At 37.0% G+C, this 17,014-nt stretch overlaps 1 pseudogene; it reads left to right on the plus strand.

Moving 5' to 3' along the window:
- Window positions 1-12,838: 12,838 nt before the first annotated feature.
- On the plus strand, window positions 12,839-16,025 carry LOC123910112 (annotated as a pseudogene).
- Window positions 16,026-17,014: the final 989 nt, after the last annotated feature.

The following is a 17,014-nucleotide window of genomic DNA, read 5'->3' on the forward strand; positions in this document are numbered from 1 at the left end:
ATGGGTGACCCAACCTACGGAGAAGAGGTTTTGTAAAAACAAACATTTAGAAAAATATTATACTGGCAAGTTTAGCATAATCTCACTCGCCCACCGTGGGGACCACCCTAGAAGGCGCCCACTAGAAATAGGTGGTTTAACAGTAGGGACAAAAACTTCGTGCATAGTAATTTTTTACGACCAAAACATGCTACTTTTTTTATAGAGACCAAAAATAAAACTTGATAGTTAAATTGTAGTATCAATAATTGCTATTTTCATTTTTGTGCTAAAACCTTAAACAACAAACCTTTTAGAATGAACTATGTACTAATTTTTGGTTTGATGTATTCTATCTGAGTGAGCGAAACTTATCGTCATTGGTTTGATTTATTCAGTTCTTGTATTGGTCTCAACAATGATCTTGGGAGCATGCACAGGGCTATCATGTTACCTTGCAGTAGCATCAGCTAAGCCTAACCCTATCAAGTCCAGTGCCTCCTCTGCAATCAGACACGATTTATGCTGTCCAATCGGCGGTTACAGCGGCGTATGAAGGTGTGAAAACACAAGAAGGGGGGGTTGAATTGTGTTTTAGCCAAGTTAAAACTTTTTCAAGATCTTAACTCAACTACGTTAGCAGCGGATAAATAACACAAACAAAAGCAAGATAGAGAGAGAGAAAGAACACACAAGCAATTTATACTGGTTCCTCTCACAAAACGAGAGTAGTCCAGTCCCCTTGCACTTCCAAGGGATTTCACTATAATCACACAAGATTACACCTGCTCAAGCACACAAGCAAGAGACTTCTCAACAATGCTTAAGCACACAAGCTTAAGACTTCACACTTAAGCACACAAGCTTAAGTTTCCTCAAGTAATAGTAAAGTATATAAAAATATACAAGTGCTCTTAAATGAACCTAAAGAGAGCAAATACAATTAGTACAGAGTATTTGACTAAAGTGCAAAAACACTTGATGAGAGGTTCAGAGCTTGTATACACAAAGTTCAGAGTTTGTTCAGCGCACGTTCAATCCTTGATAATTGTATATGTATTTCAGCTTATCCTTCTAGTATATATATATCACCAGAAAAGAGTCGTTGCAAAAAGAACCGTTGGAGTTGATAATCTTTTGTCTTCAAGCAGTCTGTCTTGATACAGTTTGGTTGTATCCAAAACTAAGAAAGAGTTTCAGGTACTTTGACTACTGCAGAGTGGACTTTCCTTATTCAGCTAACAAAACTGAAGACCCACGTTCTCAAGTTAGGACAGACAAAACGAGAGTAGCTGAACTGATCAGGCTTGAAGGGTCCTTTTCGTCATTGGTAGAAGAGTTGACTAGCAAAGGGAATCTTCACAGCTTTCAAAGAGATCTTCAGAGGTTGATGAAGCTTGTAGTCAGTCAAGAAGTTCTGAAGACTTCATCCTCTGAATGTTGTAACTTCTGAAGTCCAACATCTTCTGAGCGCTTATGAACTTCTGAATTCACATCCTCTGAGCTTCACTCAGAGCTTGTCTGATGCTTATATCTGCGCACTTAAAATAAATTTTTAGTCCTTCCAATTGTTTATTAATACTTTGTTATCATCAAAACCTTTATAGATTTAGGGGCTAATATTTTTAAATCAATTTTGTTCCAACAATCTCCCCCTTTTTGATGATGACAAACATAAGTATTAATTGACAATTGTTGTTAAATTAACTTATCATGTTTCTCTTAGGTTTATGAGGTTTGCAAGCTCCCCCTTAGATTGATACTCCTTAAAGCCAAAACTTTAAGTTTTATCCATGATATTTAATTTAGTATAAGATTAAGATAATTTGAAATAAAACAAGTTTCATATCTTTCTTCAGAGTGAGAGGTTTGCAAGCTCTCCCCCTAAGTCTCATAAGGCTAAGTTAAAATTGCACTCTTAACTTATCCTTACTTATGAAATTTATTTCAGTTTCAACTAACTTAGTCTCCACCTTGAAATACGTAAAACAACTTTAAAAGTAACAACTTTTAACTTAACGGATAAAAGCGAGATAAAAGCATAAAAGCGTGGTTTCAGTTTTGAACTTATCACTTATCAATTAATGCGTAACTACTCCCCCTTTTGTCATTATCAAAAAGTAAAACAAAGTTATATAACCAAGACAGTCAAAGAAAAAGAGTGGTTGTTACAAAGGTGAATTAATTTCAAAAACGAAAACCAACGCGCTCAAAGGTTTATAAAAAGGTGAACGAGTTAACATGCCTGCGTCACGTAAAAACAAGAATAAACAAGTGAAGCAAGAGAGATTGGGAATAATGAAAAGATTTAGTTTACGCATCGCAGAGTTTAAGAGAAAGAAAGACGACGAAAAACGCGAAGAAGATGAGAAGAATAAAGAAGACAACAAGAAACCACAAGACGCTGAGATAATAATCATCTCATCAGATTCTGAAGCTGAAGAGAATGAAGATGATGCTGACTATGTTGAGTTTCTGGCTAGCTAAGTTCCAGAAGAGGAACAAGAAGAAGAAGAACAAGAGCAAAACCCGGATCCCATAGAAATTTCATCAGATGATGCTGAGGAGAAATCAGAGATTTCTTCTGAGTTTTATCCATCAGATTAGGATTAGGTTGTCTTTTTCTTTTTCTTTTTACCAATGTACTCAACATTGTTAGATCATTAATAAAAATTTTCGGTTTAAAAAGCATCTTGTGTTCTTATGTTCTTATTTATCAAGAAAATATAAATATCAAGTGAACATGAAAGAAGTAATCAAGCAAAACATAAACAAAACAACTTGAAATAGATAAACCAGAAAAAGTGTTCAGAAGATAAACAAGAAAATAAAAAGAAAGCTTAAAACAAGGGCATAGAATCCTAGGGTTTCTTAAGAAAGGCTAAGAGCTGGTCGAATTTGTCATTCAGAGATCCCACGTTGGAAACCAGACCATCCACTTTGGATTCCAAGTTGAGGTGAGCTGTCCTTTGTCTTTCCAAACCTTCTTGCTGCTCCCTCAGAGCTTCTTGAAAGATCTGCAACTGATCAGCCACAACAGGAGCTTGATCTTGAACCAAAGGCGCTTGTTCTACAACCAAAGGTGCCTTGCCTTTATCAGAGGGTTCACCTTCCTCTGGGTAATCAATCATCAGGACATCATCCTGGTTCAGCACATTCAGTACATCCTCTTCTGTGGCATCCTCATTATGTAGCTCATTTGCCAACTCGGCAACTCTAGCAGCAGCTTCTTCCATACGTTCATTTTCAATCCGTTGATCCTCAAGACGTTGCAAAAAAGTAGAATCAACCCAGCAATCCTTGAATGCAGACAGACGCCTCACAGCAGCAGATATAGCGGCAAGCTTAGCACGCTCATGTTCTTCATGATTGAACGGCGTTAACCTCTTTACCTCAGCCCTAACCAAACTTTCCCTCATGAAGCTTATCACATCCAGATCCCTCTTACCAACAACAGCCTTAATTTCTTCAGCAGCATCATCCAAAGCATTGCAAATCCGTGCCTTAATGCTTGACACTTCTAGGTCCACATCAGAAGGACAAACTAAGAACCTGTCCTTTATCTTAGATAATCTACGTAAGTCATCATGAAACTGAGTGGATAGATTACAAAAAGGGTTAGATGATGAGGGTGAAGGATTGGGAATGGTAGAGAGATTAGGTGTTTCAGTAGCAGGGTTGTCAATAATCACAACTTCTGCATCTGAAGGCTTGGGAGCACAAGTGTGAATACGCTCAGGAGAAGCATGTTCAGCACTTGGGTTAGGATGGGGTTCAGGGGTTGGTTCAGATGATGAGATGTCAGAAGTTGATTCAGGGTAAATATGTTCAGGAGATGGTTCAGGAGATTTATGTTCAGGGGATGGTTCAGGAGCAGTTTGTTCAGGGGTTGGGTTAGGAGAGGGTTGTTTGAAAGGAGAGGTTGATTCAGCATTTGGAATATCTGGTTAAGGTTCAGATGGTGGAATGTCAGGTGATAGTTGTTGTGGTTGAGATAGAGGTGATTTTGGTTTAGGAGATGAGCTAGATTTGTGGGTTTTATGAGAAGGAGGTTGATTATTGAGAGGGTCAGGGCTCAGATGTTTTTCGAGTTCAGAAAGAGGGTTATCAGAGGTTGGAATAATTGTGGGTTCAGGAAGTATAGTCCTAAGTGGTTTAGTATAACCTATTCCAATTTCAGCTTCATTAAAGATGTACTTAGTAGACTTACCTTTACCTTTAGGAGTAGGAGCAGGTCTTTTCCTCAAACGAGCAGCCAGAGACTCTTCATCAGATTCAGTTTCTGATTCAGAGGATTCACTTTCTTCACTTTCCTCTTCATCATCAACAATGATAGGCTCCTTTGATGATGGTGCAGCAGCTTTTCCAGTCAAAGCTTCATGTTTCCTCTTTGTTCTTTGCTCAGCAGTAGCTTCTTCTACCTTAACCTTCTTCTGAGCCAGAAGATCTGGTTTTTCTTGTTCAGCTTTCCTCTTTGGTTTCCTCTTAGGATTATACATGTTTACAGGAGCTGGAGGGACCATACTTCTATCAACAACAAATCCTTCTTGTCTGAGCACTTCCAAATAGTCCTGAATGATGTGCTCAGCATCAGCTTCTGAGATAACTGGATATCCATCCACATACAGACGATCTTCAAGACTGGCTGTAAACTCTTGTGGAGGTGGAACCACTTTGGATGAAATGAGACGCATCTTGGTGAGGAAGCTGGCATTCAGAATTTCAGGAGTAAATTTCTTTTCAACAAGTTCCGGATGAAACTTCTTCAGATTCTCAACAACATGACCTTGATATAGAAGGTCTGAGAGTAATCTTGGATAGGCTATAGCTGTCTTCCTCTGAGATTTGCTTAAGAAGATTGCCTCACAGATCCTCTCAAAGAAATATTCTCCCAGATTCACCTTCATTTCTTTCAGAAGAAAGTAGATCAGATGACGATGAGTCCAGGAAATGGTATCAGTACCACCGACTCTTGGACTGATAGAAGCTAGTATGATCTTGAAAAGTACTCTGCAGACGTCAGTCAAACCCTTGACTTTACCCTTCAGTTTCAAATCTGTACACATCAGAGCCAGAAGATCATCTTTGTACCTAGTGTCCTTCTCAAAAACATCCAACTCTATCCCAGAGTTATCCAAACCAAGCAACGCATTAAAGTGAATAGGTGAGAAAGCTAGGTTCATACCACAGATGTTAGACCTAATTTGCTTTCCGGTGAATTCCAATAAACCCATTTCTTTCCTAGATTTATCTTTTAAACTAGGATTTCTCTCAATAGCAGCACGTTCTTCTTCCTTAGCTTCATACTTGTCAAAGACCTTAGCTTTCATCCAGAATTTCTTCAAGAGATCTGGGTAAATAGGACCATTTAACATGCTGAAGTACTTATCCCAACCTTGAGCGGAGAAGTAATGTTTCACATCAAACCCATTTGCCTTTATACTGTCGAAGTCGATCATCTTTTCAGAAAGAAATATGAGCTCAGATTCTGGAAACTCCATCTCGTTCCCAACGATTTGAAGATTTTTGAACATAAAAGGTGGAATCTTTGTTGACGACGAAGATCCAGCCATTGTTGAAAATAGGGTAGGGTTTGGAAACTAACGAGAGAGAAAGAAAGTTTGTTGGAGGTTTAGAGAGAAAATGAAAGTGTAGGTTGTGAAAGTGAGAGGTGTGCAAGTGTATTGTGTAAGTTTTATTTAAATGCACACAGTTAACACGAAAATAGCAAATTTGGGAAGTTACGCTAATTGACAGAAAGTTGAATACCAAAAGTCATCATTAACCACCCACTACCTGACACACGTAGACCACGTGCAGAAAATTTACTCGGTAACTGCTATTTTAATGGACAACTGTTCAGCAGTGAATACTAAACGTTTCCCACTTAAATAGTTCAGAGCCTCTGAGTTATTTAAAATTCTCTATCAGAGTCAAGTACTTCAGAGCTTGTGTTTCAGATGTTCTGAATCATAAGTTCTGATATACATAACCTCTTACACTTTAAAAGCCCAAAAAAAATTTTCATTCAGAGATTGAAAACATGTTCAGATGTTTTTTTATAAAATCAAATCTTTCAACAGGTAAGGCTTTAGTAAATATGTCAGCCCATTGATTTTCAGTATCAACAAACTTAATATCTATAATGCCTCTCTGAACATAATCTCTGATAAAATGGTGTTTAATTTCAATATGTTTGGCTCTAGAGTGTAGGATAGGATTTTTAGATAAATGAATGGCTGCAGTATTGTCACAATATAAAGGAATATTGTTACTGTTTACCTGATAATCTTCTAACTGATATTTTAACCAGAGTAGTTGTGTACAACACTTAGCTGCTGAAATGTATTCTGCTTCTGCTGTAGACAAAGCTATAGTAGTTTGTCTCTTACTAGCCCAGGAGATAAGGTTTTCACCAACAAATTGACAATTGCACTTGTGGATTTTCTTTCAATTTTATCTCCAGCATAGTCAGCATCACAGAATCCATTTAGCACATAATCATTGGATTTCTTATAGAGAAGTCCAAGATTAGTTGTTCCTTTCAGATACCTAAAGATTCTCTTTACAGCAGTAAGATGAGATTCTCTTGGATCTGACTGGAATCTTGCACATAAGCAAACACTGAATAAAATATCTGGTCTAGAGGCTGTCAGATAGAGTAAGGAACCAATCATACCTCTGTAGACCTTTTGATCTACTTTTCCTTCTTCTTCTGACTTGCTCATGTTGGTAGTTGGATGCATAGGAGTGTTCATTATCTTGCAATCATCTAGGTTGAATTTCTTCAGAAGTTCCTTGGTATACTTTGATTGATGAACATAAGTTCCTTCCTTCTTCTGATTGATTTGAATTCCAAGAAAGAATTTCAATTCTCCCATCATGCTCATTTCAAATTCATCCTGCATTATCTTAGAAAAATTCTTGCACAAGGAAGCATTAGTTGAACCAAAAATAATATCATCAACATAAATTTGAATGATTAAAATGTCTTCTTTAGTTGTTTTTCTAAAGAGTGTGCAGTCAACCTTCCCTTTTTCAAAACCCTTTTCAAGAAGGAAATTACTGAGTCTATCATACCAAGCTCTTGGAGCTTGTTTCAGACCATACAGTGATTTCTTCAATTTAAAAACATGTTCTGGGTTTGAGACATCTTCAAAACCAGGAGGTTGCTTAACATACACTTCTTCAGAAATAAAACCATTTAAGAAGGCACTTTTAACATCCATCTGATACAAGGTAATTCCATGATTAACAGCATAAGATAGAAGTAACCTGATTGCTTCAAGTCTAGCAACTGGTGCAAAGGTTTCAGTATAATCAATCCCCTCTTGTTGACTATAACCTTGTGCAACCAATCTAGCCTTGTTTCTTACCACTTCACCTTGTTCATTCAGCTTGTTTCTGAATACCCATTTTGTTCCAATAATGTTCTTGTGTGAAGGTTTAGGCACTAGAGTCCATACATCATTCCTTTGAAATTGATTCAGCTCTTCTTGCATTGCTACAATCCAAGCATCATCTTTCAGAGCTTCATCAATCTTTGAAGGTTCCATCATTGAGATAAGACCAACTAAAGATTCCTCATTTCTTAGTTGAGATCTTGTCTTCCTTGGACTATCCTTGTTGCCTAAGATCAGTTCCTCTGGATGTGATGATTTGTATTTGAAGGTATTTCTTGGGGGCTCATCATCTTCAGACTCATCAACATCAGGTTCAGCAGTTGCTTCAGTTCTTTGTTGTTCAGAGTCTGTAGGAACTGTTATATTCAGAGGTTCTTCAGAGAATGGATGTTCTGAGTAGTTTGGAATATCTGAATATTGATCCTCTGATACCTGAAATCTAGACAAACCTTCCACAAGCTCTGACACTTGGTCAGACTCTTTGTCATCAAATTTGACATGCATACTTTCTTCCACAGTGTGTGTTTCAGAAATATACAGTCTGTATGCTTTTGAGCGTTCAGAGTATCCTATAAAAATACCCTTATAACCTCTAGCATCAAATTTCTTTAGATGGACTTTGTTATTTAAGATGTAACACGTACATCCAAACTGATGAAAATAAGAAATATCAGGTTTTCTTCCTTTGAACAATTCATAAGCAGTTTTGTTCAATTTAGATTTGATATAGATTCTATTTTGAACATAACATGCTGTGTTTACAGCTTCTGCCCATAAAAATTTTGCTACATTAGTTTCATGCATCATGGTTCTGGCCATTTCTTGCAGAGTTCTATTCTTCCTTTCAACAACCCCATTTTGTTGAGGAGTTCTAGGAGAAGAGAATTCATGCAGAATGCCATATTTTTCACAAAAGTTTTCAAAAGGTTCATTTTCAAATTCTCCACCATAATCACTTCTAACTTTTAAAATAGTGTAGCCTTTTTCATTTTGAATTTGTTTGCAGAAGATGCTAAACTCATCATAAGCTTCATCTTTTGTTCTTAGGAATTTTACCCAAGTCCATCTACTGTAATCATCAACAATTACTAATCCATACTTCTTTCCATTGATAGAGGCAGTGTGAACTGGCCCAAAAAGATCAATGTGAAGAAGTTCCAATGGTCTTGAGGTAGAAACAATGTTTTTAGGTTTAAAAGAAGATTTTGTAATTTTTCCTTTTTGACAAGAACCACAAAGTGTGTTTGAGTGATATTTGATTTTTGGTAAACCTCTGACAAGGTCAAGCTTGCTAAGCTTAGAGATCAATCTCCAGTTAGCATGGCCTAACCTCTTATGCCAGACCCATTTTTCTTCACTCAAAGTCAAAAGACACATCACTTTTTGTTCATTCAAATCAGAAAGATTAATTTTATAAACATTGTTCTTTCTAAGACCCTTGAATATAATGGAATTATCAGATTGTTTGGTTACAGTACATGATTCCTTATTAAAAATGACTACATAACCATTGTCGCAAAATTGACTTATGCTCAATAGATTATGCTTAAGTCCATCAACTAACCAAACATCATTAATAGATAGGGAAGAATTACCTACTGTACCTGTACCTATTATCTTTCCTTTTTGATTACCTCCAAAGCCAACAGATCCTCCTTCTTTCATAGTCAGCTTAGAAAATAGTTGTTTGTCACCAGTCATATGCCTTGAACATCCACTATCCAAATACCATGAATGATTCATGATACTTCTTTGAGTGGCAGGCTGTATGAGAAACAACTTTAAACATTGCGATAGAACTCTTTATCAAGGTTAATGATAAAGTCATCCCAGTATTCTTCCTCTTCATTGTCCAAGTTCTGATTGTTAACTTGAGAACTTGTCAACCATGTGTCTAGGACATAAGCCCTTCTTCCTTTGCATAGGACTTGTTTCCATACTTTAGGTAAGACATATCCTTTCCTAGTTGGTAAATCTGAATGGTACATAATTTCAGCTTTTGGTACCCATCTTCTGGGTCCACGCTTGTTAGTCCACAAATGCTTATTATATTGTCTAGTGTTAGAGAAAGATCTTGGTTTGGAATAATAACCTTTTTGAAACCTTTTCTTTGTTTGAAATCTGTTATTGTTCCAAGATTTGGATTGTTTATGATTCCAGGGTTTGTTTTTATCATCAATCCCATGTTCTGATTGATTATATCTATTGACTCTAGAATCATAAATAATCTGAGTCTTGTACTTTATCTGAGATTTGGAGTTTGAATTTTTTCTTTTAAAAACTTCTGATGTTTTAGAATGACTAGCTTCAGGTACTGAAGTTCCTTTGAATCCAGAATTTGAAGTCTCAGATGTTGAAGCTTTCAGAACTTCTGAACTAATGTTCTCAGGTTCTGAACAACTTCTATCTTCTGAACTTTTCTTTCCAGATCCTGAGGAACTAGGTTCCTCTGAGCTGTCAGCTTCTAAATCACTCAGATCGTCATTGTCATTTTCAACAATACCAGGATTCTTTCCCTCTGCACTTGGTGGAACAACATAATAAACCCAAGATTTTCCAACCTTTTTGGCAAAGGTCTTCAGCTTTGAATATGTTCTACCATATTCATAGCCAAGTCCTTCTCCTCTATGTCTCAAGACATTATAAATTCTATTAGCAGCTTTGCTCTTCCCAAGGTTGAGATGCACAAACTGTTGAAGAGCTATTTCCTGCTCATCAATAGGTTTGTGACAAACAGCACAACCCTTTTCAAAGTCATTTACTCTATTCAGAGTTTCTTGATAAAGACCTTGAAAATGTTCTGCTTGTTCAGTCAGAGTGTTAAGCTTTTCTTGTAAAACTTTTTGTTTACTTAACACTCTGAGATGTTTCTCAATGACCTTGTTAAGTGCAGTTATAAGTTGAGATTTAGAGCAGTCAGAAAATACCTCATCAGTTACTTCTGAATCTGATTCTGATTCATCGTCTGAATCTATATCTGAGTCAGTTGAAGCCATCAGGGCTAGATTTGCCTCTTCTTCTTCCTCAACTTCTTCCTCAGATGATAGCTCTTCAAAGGTAGCCATCAGACTCTTTCTCAATTTACTCTTGAATTGTTGCTTCTTTGAGCTGTATCTTTTGCTTTTGTCTTTGGCAGACATTTCTGGACAATCAGCAATAAAGTGTCCTGGCTTCTTACAGTTGAAGCAGTTCTTCTGATCATCCTTTTTGCTGACAAAATTTCTGGAGCTGTTACCTCTGAAATTTCTTTTGTTAAATCTGTTCCATTGCTGAAACTTGGTGAATAAAGCAAACTCATCCTCATTCATCTCATCCTCTTGACCATCAGCAGAAGGTTCTTCTTCAATATCAAGAAGCTGAGTCTTAAGAGCCTTAGAAGTAGTCCTAGTTGACTGTAAAGCCACTGACTTGGACTTCTTCTTAGTTTCTGAGTCAGCATCCAGAACCATCTCATGGCTTCTGAGATTGCTTATCAGAGCTTCAAGACTCAGAGTCTTGAGATTTTGAGCTTCCTCTATTGCAGTGACTTTAGGTCTCCAAGCAATAGGAAGACTTCTCAGAATCTTCTGAACATGGTCATAGGTGGAATAACTTCTCTTAAGAGCTTTAAGACCAGATACAAGGATTTGAAACCTTGTAAACATAGTCTCAATGTTTTCATCTTGTTGCATAGTGAATAGTTCATATTGCCTTATCAAAAGACTAGCTTTAGCCTCTTGAACCTTTTCATTACCTTCATAGGTAGCACACATAGAATCAAAGATAGATTTAGCAGTAGACTTGTCCTCTATTCTGACATAATCTTCATGTGTAATAGCACCAACAACAATGTCCTTTACTCTATGATGCTTAGTGTAGGTTTTTAAGTTAGCTGGTGTGAGTAACTTTCTATGCTCAATGGACAACCTTCCATGTTCATTTAAGTTTTCAAAAGTTACTCCCAACTCAACCAAATCCCACAACTCATGATCAATAGCAGTAATATTGCTATACAATCTTTCTTTCCACCACTCAAATAATGAAGCATCACCATTGAATATAGGAGCTTTTCTATTGCCACTATGTTCATGTGATTCATTACTTAAGTAGTCATAACCAAAGGCATTTCTAGGACCACCACCAGCACCACTGGCCTCACCGGTTCTAGTGCTACTATCGTCTCCTCCAGACATAGTGTTCTCACAAGATCTTTACTGTCTCACTGTTAAGTGAAAGTAACAGACCAGAGCTCTAGATACCAATTGAAGGTGTGAAAACACAAGAAGGGGGGGGTTGAATTGTGTTTTAGCCAAGTTAAAACTTTTTCAAGATCTTAACTCAACTACGTTAGCAGCGGATAAATAACACAAACAAAAGCAAGATAGAGAGAGAGAAAGAACACACAAGCAATTTATACTGGTTCCTCTCACAAAACGAGAGTAGTCCAGTCCCCTTGCACTTCCAAGGGATTTCACTATAATCACACAAGATTACACCTGCTCAAGCACACAAGCAAGAGACTTCTCAACAATGCTTAAGCACACAAGCTTAAGACTTCACACTTAAGCACACAAGCTTAAGTTTCCTCAAGTAATAGTAAAGTATATAAAAATATACAAGTGCTCTTAAATGAACCTAAAGAGAGCAAATACAATTAGTACAGAGTATTTGACTAAAGTGCAAAAACACTTGATGAGAGGTTCAGAGCTTGTATACACAAAGTTCAGAGTTTGTTCAGCGCACGTTCAATCCTTGATAATTGTATATGTATTTCAGCTTATCCTTCTAGTATATATATATCACCAGAAAAGAGTCGTTGCAAAAAGAACCGTTGGAGTTGATAATCTTTTGTCTTCAAGCAGTCTGTCTTGATACAGTTTGGTTGTATCCAAAACTAAGAAAGAGTTTCAGGTACTTTGACTACTGCAGAGTGGACTTTCCTTATTCAGCTAACAAAACTGAAGACCCACGTTCTCAAGTTAGGACAGACAAAACGAGAGTAGCTGAACTGATCAGGCTTGAAGGGTCCTTTTCTTCATTGGTAGAAGAGTTGACTAGCAAAGGGAATCTTCACAGCTTTCAAAGAGATCTTCAGAGGTTGATGAAGCTTGTAGTCAGTCAAGAAGTTCTGAAGACTTCATCCTCTGAATGTTGTAACTTCTGAAGTCCAACATCTTCTGAGCGCTTATGAACTTCTGAATTCACATCCTCTGAGCTTCACTCAGAGCTTGTCTGATGCTTATATCTGCGCACTTAAAATAAATTTTTAGTCCTTCCAATTGTTTATTAATACTTTGTTATCATCAAAACCTTTATAGATTTAGGGGCTAATATTTTTAAATCAATTTTGTTCCAACAGCGTATTATCAATGTCGACGTCGAAGAGGGGCAAGAACACGGTGGTTGCTGGAGCAGGGGGCGAAAGTCTCACGTACAGGGGCGCCGGCGTTGATATCGACGCAGGTTATGAACTCGTTCGAAGAATAGCGAAGATGGCGCCTGGGATTGGAGGCTTTGGCGGTTTTTTCCCTTCAGGTACTCTTTTTTTCATCTTCACTCGTGTTTTGTTCTTTCTTTTATTATATTTTGACTCACCTTTGCTTTTGAGCAGATGATGGTTCGTACCTTGTTGCCAGTATGGATGGTGTTGGAACGAAGCTGATGCTTGCCCTCGAAACTGGCATTCTTAACACAATTGGGATTGATCTGGTGAACTTTGTGGAAACTGAATTTTAATTTTTAAACTTTTGGAAATGTGTTATGATGTTTGAATTTTTTGTATTATGAGCATCCTTGTTTCTGTTTAGGTTGCGATGAGTGTCAACAATGTTGTTACTTCGGGGACAAAACCTTTGGGTTTCCTTGATTACTATTCTACTGGCCACCTTGATGTGGATGTTGCTGAGAAGGTAATGGATGTGCATTTGATGTTATGGTTTGAGCTCTGGGTGTATTGGTTAAATAGAGCTTATTGTGTTTCTCCCCTTGTTTCATTTCTTCTTCTTATTATTCAGGTTATCAAAGGCATTGTTGATGGCTGTAAGCAATCTGATTGTGCTCTTTTAGGAGGAGAGGTATTGAAATATTTTCTAGTTTTTTATTTATTTAAATAGTTCTCCCTCCTACGCATATACCCAACCATCTGCAAATATGGTTGTTGATAAAGAGATAATATGGGTGACTTAGTTGATTTTACACTTACAGACTGCAGAGATGCCTGGTCTCTACAGAGAAGGTGACTTTGATCTATGTGGCTGTGTTGTTGGCATTGCGAAGAAAGATTCTGTAATTGATGGAAAGAACATTATTGCTGGTGATATTCTTATTGGTTTGCCATCTAGTGGAGTTCATTCTAATGGCTTCTCACTTGTAAGAAGGTTGGTTTTGGTTTTGACGATGAGTAATCAAATCTATCAATTTTGTTAAAATTAGGCTTAAATATGATTTTGGTTCATGCAAATATGACTCATTTTGATTTTAGTCTTGAATAACACCTAAGGAGTTCCTTGTCGTCGGAACTCCATTGACTAAGACCGCTGGAGTGTAGGCATCGCTTTTGGCAGTTTCCACAACCACAATAACAACAACCACCACCACCAGGCAACTGTCTCCCATCCACAACAACCGTGAGTTTCTCTCACTACCACTCTCACATCCACAACAAAGATCAATTTTGGCTTCAAGGAGTGTTTGGGTTTAATTATTTAACTGTATAAAACAAATTGGTTTAATAATTAATTAGTTTTACATTTTTAATTAATTGATTAAAAGAATTAATTAGAGATAACTATTAATTAAATAATTTAAAAGTGCCAAGTCAGCAACAGTTGTACAGTCAACATGTGCCACATTTTCCTAAATTTGGCCAAATCATCGAAAAATGTAGTTTAGGGATTTTTTTAAAACTTTTGTAATTTTTTTTTTTTTTGGTATCAAAGAGGGCAAAACGCCCAAAAGAAGAAATTACAAAGTAATTAACCTAGGGGTAGAGATCCCCATATTATCATAAGCGAGTATCGCACTAATTGATACTGGACAAACATCATAAAAGACTGTCATAATCAAGCGAGCACCCTAGATTAGCCAAGGTATCAGCACACTTGTTGGCCTCTCGGTAGATATGTGATATCTCTATGTTCGAATCCATATCCAATAGCTTCCATATTTGCTTTGCTAAAGCAGCTCCCAGTGGACTAGTTACACGCCTTTCCTTCAAAACTTTACAAGGGCATAAATATTTTTTACAGGGACTAAAATCAAAATGAATGATATTTGCAAAAACTAAAATCGTATTTAAGCTTTAAAATTATTGGTTACTGAAATGTATTGATATGTTAACAGTGTGCTTGAACAAAGTGGTCTATCATTGAAAGATAAACTTCCGGGTGGCGATATTACAATTGTTGAAGCTTTAATGCCTTAAGGTTTTGGGTGGAGATGTGGCGTCTCCCTCTCTTGTGGTCCTGGAGCATTGGCCCATGGTTTCTCCCGAGCTCCCCCGGACTCCCCAACAAGTGGTATCAGAGTCGTGGTTCGGCTTGGTGGGGGAGCGGGAGGGGATCCTGATATTGGATCAACTATAGGATGTGGGAACTCACACTTGGGGGGAGAATGTTGGGTTTCAAGTGTGAGTGATTAAGTCCCACATCGACTATGTATGGGAAGAATGTTGGATTTATAAGAGAGGTGACCCATTAACCTAATGCCTTAAGGTTTTGGGTGGAGATGTGGCGTCTCCCTCTCTTGTGGTCCTGGAGCATTGGCCCATTATTTCTCTCGAGCTCCCCCGGACTCCCCAACACCTACCTTCTCTTTAGATTTTGAAGATTTCTCATATTTTATCAACAGGTGCTTGACTTAGTTAGCAAAGGAGGGGTGAAGGGAATTGCCCATATCACAGGTGGTGGTTTCACAGAAAACATACCCCCTGTTTTTCCAGAAGGCCTTGGTGCCCTTATATACAAAGACTCATGGGAAGTCCCTATAGTGTTCAAATGGCTTCAGGAGGTAATACATGTTTCAATAACCAACTTCTGATACTTGCATATAATTGAATTCAATTTTCATTTTCAAAATCTTAAGTATAGTTCTGTATTAATAATCTCTCACATTAGGCTGGGAACATACAAGACTCCGAGATGAGACGAACATTTAATATGGGCATAGTGTTGAGAATAATGCCTAAATATCTTTTTTGAAGATTTTAGATTTAAATATAATTTAGATTTATATTTGAAATAAAATAATATTAGGGTTTATGATTTATATTTCTGTTTAGAATTTTAAGGATTTATTTAGAATTTATAGGATTAAGTTGTTATTTAAAATATATGATTTGTTTTTATGTAGCTCTATAAATAGAGCCATGTACTTATGAATAAAATATGAGAAAGAAAAATAAGAACATGAGAGTATTCTCCATGTAACAATATATTTTCTTCTCGGCATAAACACAAAAATATATCCCACCAAATTCCGCAATACCAAAAATACACAAAAAAAACCATATCACATAGGGATGGTCCTGGTAGTTAGTCCAGAGGCAGCTAATAGAATACTTGATGATGTTGAAAAAGCTTATCGCATTGGTGAAGTTATAAGCGACAACGACATGGGAGTTACCTATGGTTAATTTTGGTTTTTTCAGTCATGTTTTAACTCCTAATACTTTATTTCTTGTTTGGAAGAATTTGCAAATTTCTTAGTTCCATTTCAATTAACGTTTTAGTTAATTATATTATTTTTTCTGATGAGAACTAGATAATACTTAAATTGATAATCACTTGATGTCAGAACTGAACCTCGAACCAAATTAAACTGATGGTAAAAGCAAAAAAAAAAAATCATGAATGTATTTTTTTACCCTCCTTTCAAACAATTTCACAGAAAAGTGCAACAAAAAAAAATTCACTCGAGAATAGAAATCAACCGGGCCCTTAAAACTATCCATTCTCTTGTGATACATAATAATATAATATCAACCAGCCAAAGCTGAGCAAAGCAATATCAACTTGCCACTCTCAAAGATTCATGTAATTTGGAATTTGGATGTTATAATTTTGTATGTGTAATTGATTAATGTATTTACATGTTTAAATTCAAATAAGTTTTTTTTTTTCTTTCTAATTTTTAAGGATTTTATTAGGTATTTTTAGTGTTGATTTATTTTTAAGAAAAATTGAAATGTTAGTGGCCTATGACCAACTCGTTTATTCGCAGTGCGACGCGACTGCATATCACCTAAACGGAAGCTTGTTAAAATTTGGGTCTATGTGGGGCAGCCCTGCGTGGGAGACTCAAATCCTCTTGAAAGCCTGTCTCTTTCCCTATCCCTCCACTAAGAATTTGCCACATTAGTTAATGTTTACACGTGTATTTTGAAAGAAGATAAACGTTTTTTAAATGGATGCCCACATCATGAGAACTCGATGAGGGAAATGACGATCTTTCCTAATGCAGCGTCATCAGTGGGTGTGGAGACCCAGCCGCCCTGACGCACGGGGAAGTCATCGGTAATAACGCCGAAGAGGACATTTGATGAGGGCTACGAGGATTTTGCCTAACACGGCGGAGCGTGCAGAGTAGGAGGCCCTAACACATGGATATGTAGTCGTCGATAGCAAGATCGATGAGGTGGAGTTCTAGCAATTTTC

This window comes from Trifolium pratense, linkage group LG1 (genome assembly GCF_020283565.1).
Source record: "Trifolium pratense cultivar HEN17-A07 linkage group LG1, ARS_RC_1.1, whole genome shotgun sequence".
NCBI classification, from domain to species: Eukaryota; Viridiplantae; Streptophyta; class Magnoliopsida; order Fabales; family Fabaceae; genus Trifolium; species Trifolium pratense.